We start from the raw sequence: 5,152 nt of genomic DNA, 5'->3' as shown, positions 1-5,152 counted from the left end.
TTATTGTTTGAAATGAATTTTGGAAAAAAGGGGCAGATATAAGATTTTTTCTTCGTTCTGCCTCCTTTCATTTCAGGTGTGATTTTTTTCTCTTTACTGTGTATAATTTTTTTGTTTTATTTTTAAATGAAATGAATAAACGAATTAAACTAAACTAAATAACCCTCCCACCAAAACAAAACGTTTCTTTTAATTAGCGGTCCAGATGGAAGCCACCTGCGGGCTGGATGTGGCCCACGGGCTGCCAGTTGAAAAGCCCTGATTTATAACGTGACAACAGTCTGAGCAGCTTTAGTCGCTTTATTCACCTAATTAAACACATCAGAGATCTCATGTTCACAGAGGAACTGTTCAAATAATAAAAGAGAAGAAGTTTTACTGTGGTGGAGTTTTAGGGGTTTAAATCCTCACTGCGCTTTGCTTTGACATCGTTAGCTAATTAAGCTTATTGGGGGAAAAACTCAACAAAAATGCGATTCAGATGGCTCTGAACCAGGTTCGAGTCAAAAGACCATGTTTTTGTGATGTCAGGTGTGAACGCTCCAATCAGAGCTGACCACCAGATGGATGTTTAACCTCGGGTCTGAGCGGCACCCAGGAGCCAGCTCTTCTCTGCCTGAGGTTAATGACGAGTAATAATATCTGTTCTCTGCTCGGGGGGAAAGAAACGTACGCAACTTGTTCTAATTGAAACATGCACAGCAAAGGAGGGAGAGAAATATTAGTATTCATGAAAAGCAATTTACAACTTGTAATGAGGTCATTTTGAAACCTACGGCGGTGCGTGTTTCTTTTAGGGACAGATTTTATGAGGACATAAAAGACAGAAGAAGAAATAATAAAAAGCCTGGCTTAGGCATCCTTCTGGGAGTGACGTTTTTTTTTTTTTGCAAATAAAACCCTTGAGAAAATAACTTTTTTCACCTTGACCAGGCACGGAAAACAAACAAATAAACAAACAAGAAGAGATTTATGTCCATTAAATGTTAGGATCCAATAATAATACAGGGAGCCCGCTCTTTCTGATAACAAGTCTCTGTTTAACACCAAGACAAATCCCCAAAACTCCTCATAAATAAAGATGCATCTCATTACGTCAACTCTTCCTGATAACTGGGACTTGACAGGAGTTTGAAGGCAGAACAAAAAATATGCACAGGCTGAAAGTCCAAGTTTAAAACAGTGCAGAAGGCCTTTAACTCCATAATAATGTCATTTCCAGCAACAGATTTTCTGCTAATAACTTCTACTCAGTGCAAGATTGCCTCAAGTCTTTCCAAGAATGATTACACGTTGTAAATGGAAGTCTTTATAGAGTTGGAGGCCTGTCAATTTCAGTCCATTATACTTGCAAATAATGTTCTGAAGGAGTTTAAAATGGCAACACAGGAAGCAGTTTGATATGCCCTTTATGAACCGACAGGAATAAAAAGGTTGGGATCAAAGTATCGGCCTATTGTAGAAGAAATTCAAGTTTTAATTGAAGTCACTTTTTAACTTTAGTGTAGATTTCCAGAATTCGGCTGTTGCACCTGAAAGCAGACATTTATAAAAATATTAAAATGGCCCAAAACTTACAGATGAAAGTAGCAAAAGATGCTGTGCTGGAAAGAATCGGTCTGCCAAAATCAGAGTGACTGTCGGAGTGGAGACTTTATTTTTTCTGAGACCGTGTGATGACTGATCAGCTTTGAATAAAGCAGAAAAGGAGGACAGAGAAAGGAAGAGACAAGATTAAAAGAACATAAATCCATCATAGGAGACACGTTGAACATGAGGATCTTCCTAAGGCACCTCCTTAGATTGAACCCTTACTTACCGCCCACATATAGAAGAACAGGGAAACCACCCTACTCCAATAAGTTACCCAAACAGGCTCAGAGGTATGGCTCCACCTGCAACATGAAAAGAGAATCAATAAAAACTTCAAAAAAAGGAAACAGGACAATGACCTTAAACACCCACTATGTGCCGTCACAACAGCCCTAGTACCTTTAAAATCCAAGAAAAGACTATTAACATCCACCCCCACCCCCAAAATAAAAAAATTAAAAAAAAAAACAGGAAATATCCAACCACAGAGCATCCAACCACCTGGAAACCTCCAGAAAAACTGACCAAAGGTACTAAACGACAGAGAAATGAAATGGTGTACTCTTAAAGTGCCTGTGGCATCAAAGTTTTGTAATAAATGTGAATGCATTTTTGGAAAGAGAACATAAGCTGCGTTTCCACTGCAAATGTGTGCAAAACTTTGTCGATATTCTGTTAATGTCGAAAAACACAGTTTTGCAACTGCAGTGTTTCCATTGAGTAAGAAATACTATTAAAGTCATGTGAATACGTTTGTTCTCATGATAAGTCATTACAAACATGGCGGCGATGGATGTAAACACATAGCATGTTGCTACCACGACACTAGCGCTCATCATCAGAGGAGACGTCGGCGTCTTTTATCGAGGCTTTCCAGAGACAAGTCCCTACTTGGGAGCGGCTACGTATGCTGTGTTTTTGGCAAATTGTAGTCGTTGAGTTTACTACTTTATTTTACTACTTCTGTATTACTACTCCTTTTACTTCCTGTTGTCGTCTTTTTCACCAGTAGAAACAGCCGGGTGTTGATCACGTGACTCCCGTGATGCGAAAAAAAAGTGTTTCCATTGCAGTTTTGCTAAAAACACCAATTTCGATACGGCCGAAATACCACCTCATCCTAGCGCAAAAATTGTTTCTTTTTTCGAAATTGACGTGTTTCCATTGAGCAAATTTATTTTCGAAATTCTAATTTGCGCATTTTCATGGTCAATGGAAACGCAGTTACTGATAACATATTGCAAAACAAATTTCACGCAATTGAGACGAACAGTTGTTGAGATATTTGCACGTGAAGAAACAGGAAGTGATGTCAAAGGGGAATGTCTGCATGTAAACAAAGCGATGCTACAAAAATTAGAGAAGAACCAGATGTTTCTTTAGATTATTTTGAGTCACTATCAGAGCTGAAGAAGAGTTTAAATAAGATTGTTTCAATAAACAGACTAGTTTCTTTTCTTAAAGAGTTCCCCTTTGATGTCACTTCCTGTTTCACTTTGCTGAGCCAAACTCAAGAGAAATTATGCCAGTTATAAGACAAAATGGGTAAAATCATGTGTATTATGCTGATTTTCTTAAATATAAATATGTTTTCTTTGAGTTTTTGTATTTGAAGGATAAACACGTCACAGGCCCTTTAATCAGTGTCATGCAGCCTTAAATCTATGCACCATCTTTTACCTTCCTTCTCTTTAATCCCGGTACATGCAGTATAATACACGCAGACCTGTCAGGTCAACGGCAGGGCGAGGACATGGCCGTATTTCTGGTGTGACACGGTATAATGAACAAATCATAAACGTTTTCAAATGTTCCTGTGAGAAGCATCCGCATCATCTTTTTTCGTGTAATCACACGACAGACAAGTTGCACTGACTGCAGAGGAGCAGCGTGATGAATTCATTTCATTTCACATCAAACTGCGGCTCTGTTGAAATGCCGTTTCTCTCCGAGACGTTTTTATGGAACGGAGTTGGGCAACGTTTAGCTGAAGCACCGGAATGATGTGAAATATGCAGAGCTGGAAAAACAAAGACGTGATTTATGACAACTCTTCTGTTGTGGTTGTTTTTTTATGTGCATCAATCAGTGTAACGCACAGACAGATCTACATGAGTCTCTTGGTGGATGGACTGCGGTTTCAGACGAGGTTGTTGCATAAAAGCAGCTTCAGCAGCAGAGATCAGAGCGATGGAGCAGAGACGAATCGATGATGTCAACGTATTAAATGTTATCAACATTCAGTCTCAGGGTGGCACCGAGTCAAGCTTCTCAGACACAAAAAGACTTTCTAAAAGCAATATGGTGCCTATAAAAAGTATTCAACCCCTCAAATGTTTCATGTTTTTATTGCTGTCATAAATGGTCAATATAAATCGACAACAAAAATGTCAAAGTGAAACAGGGTACAATCGAATAAATAAAAAGATATGAAGTAAAATAAGTCACTGCATTAATGTTCACCCCTTTAAAGAGACGGTTCTGATTCAACTAAGAGGAAAATATGAAGTCCAGGGATGGAAGAAAAAGGATTTTTAAAAATTTCAAAGCCTTAAACATCCCCAGGACTTCTGTTAGATCCATTATCAGGAAATGGAAAGAATACAGGACACGTCTAAATCTACCAAGAGCAGGAAGTTCTCACAAACTGAGGGCTGATTTATGCTTCCATTCTCACGTCTGGCTCAGACTTGAAGAAAATAGCCTAACTTCGGTCTCTTATCCCCCACTGGCTCCCTGTCTGGTAGACTGACCCCAGTCAGAATGGTGTCCTGCAAACCGGCGCTGTTTGCAGAGTGTGACTGAACTTCACCGGCGTGTTTGTTTTTGCTGAAAGTGGTCCGCTCCCAGAAGCCGGTTGTGAAATTCACAAAGTGGAACGTGCCGCTGGCGTTCATGTCTTCTTTCCATCACCAAGTTTCCGCGGACCCCTCATCCAGCAGCTCGAGCCCCTCTTCAAGCATCCGAAACATCATCGAGTGAAAGTAAAACCTTTATATCCTGCGTTGTTTATTTGCTTCGCTACGTGTGACGTGTGCAACACTGGGAGTGCTGTGGGAGGGATTATGATGATTTACTTCCACATCGTATAAACACTGGGATGTAGTCACCAGCCGTGTTTCCATCGTTTTTATGCACATTTTGAATTATCGCATTAGGTTGATGGAAACATTAAAATTTGAAAAACAACTTTCTACATTATGTAAAAAAGTTTTTCCGCTTCCTTTAGGTATTTTTTTGGATTTTCAAAAAAAAAAGTTAATGCGAAAGGCAAAGCTCTGGTTTTACTGGTTTGTCCTTGTTCTATCCCTCACCTGTGGTCATGAGGCGTGGAGCATGAAAAAAGAACGAGATCCCGGACACAAGCGGCAAAAATGAGCTTCCTTTGTAGGGTGGGCCGGGTTCAGCTTTAGAGAGAGGGGGAGGAGCTCCGTTATCCGGGGGGAGCTCAGAGTAGAGCCGCTGCTCCTCCACATCAAAAGGAGTCAGTTGAGGTGGTTCATCTGGTTAGGATGACTCCCTTTAGAGGTGTTCTGAGCATATATATACTGTACATGTA

At 40.0% G+C, this 5,152-nt stretch overlaps 1 long non-coding RNA gene across 2 annotated transcripts in view; it reads right to left on the bottom strand.

Annotated features, from left to right (window-relative positions):
• Positions 1–1,582: 1,582 nt before the first annotated feature.
• The window catches only part of LOC106525680 (uncharacterized), an 8,678-nt gene continuing 5,108 nt past the window's right edge, over positions 1,583–5,152 (bottom strand). The window contains exons 1-3 of one of the 2 annotated variants that reach the window (XR_001311149.1): positions 4,347–4,592; positions 1,820–1,895; positions 1,583–1,688 (exon numbers count right to left, since the gene is read on the bottom strand). This is a non-coding gene — a long non-coding RNA (uncharacterized LOC106525680). Of the gene's footprint in view, positions 1,689–1,819; positions 1,896–4,346; positions 4,593–5,152 lie in introns of those variants that run through there. The other variant, XR_001311148.1, reaches the window with a different exon arrangement.

The sequence above is a fragment of the Austrofundulus limnaeus genome, unplaced genomic scaffold (genome assembly GCF_001266775.1).
Source record: "Austrofundulus limnaeus strain Quisiro unplaced genomic scaffold, Austrofundulus_limnaeus-1.0 Scaffold237, whole genome shotgun sequence".
Taxonomy (NCBI): Eukaryota; Metazoa; Chordata; class Actinopteri; order Cyprinodontiformes; family Rivulidae; genus Austrofundulus; species Austrofundulus limnaeus.
This window is presented reverse-complemented; position numbering and strand designations above follow the sequence as displayed.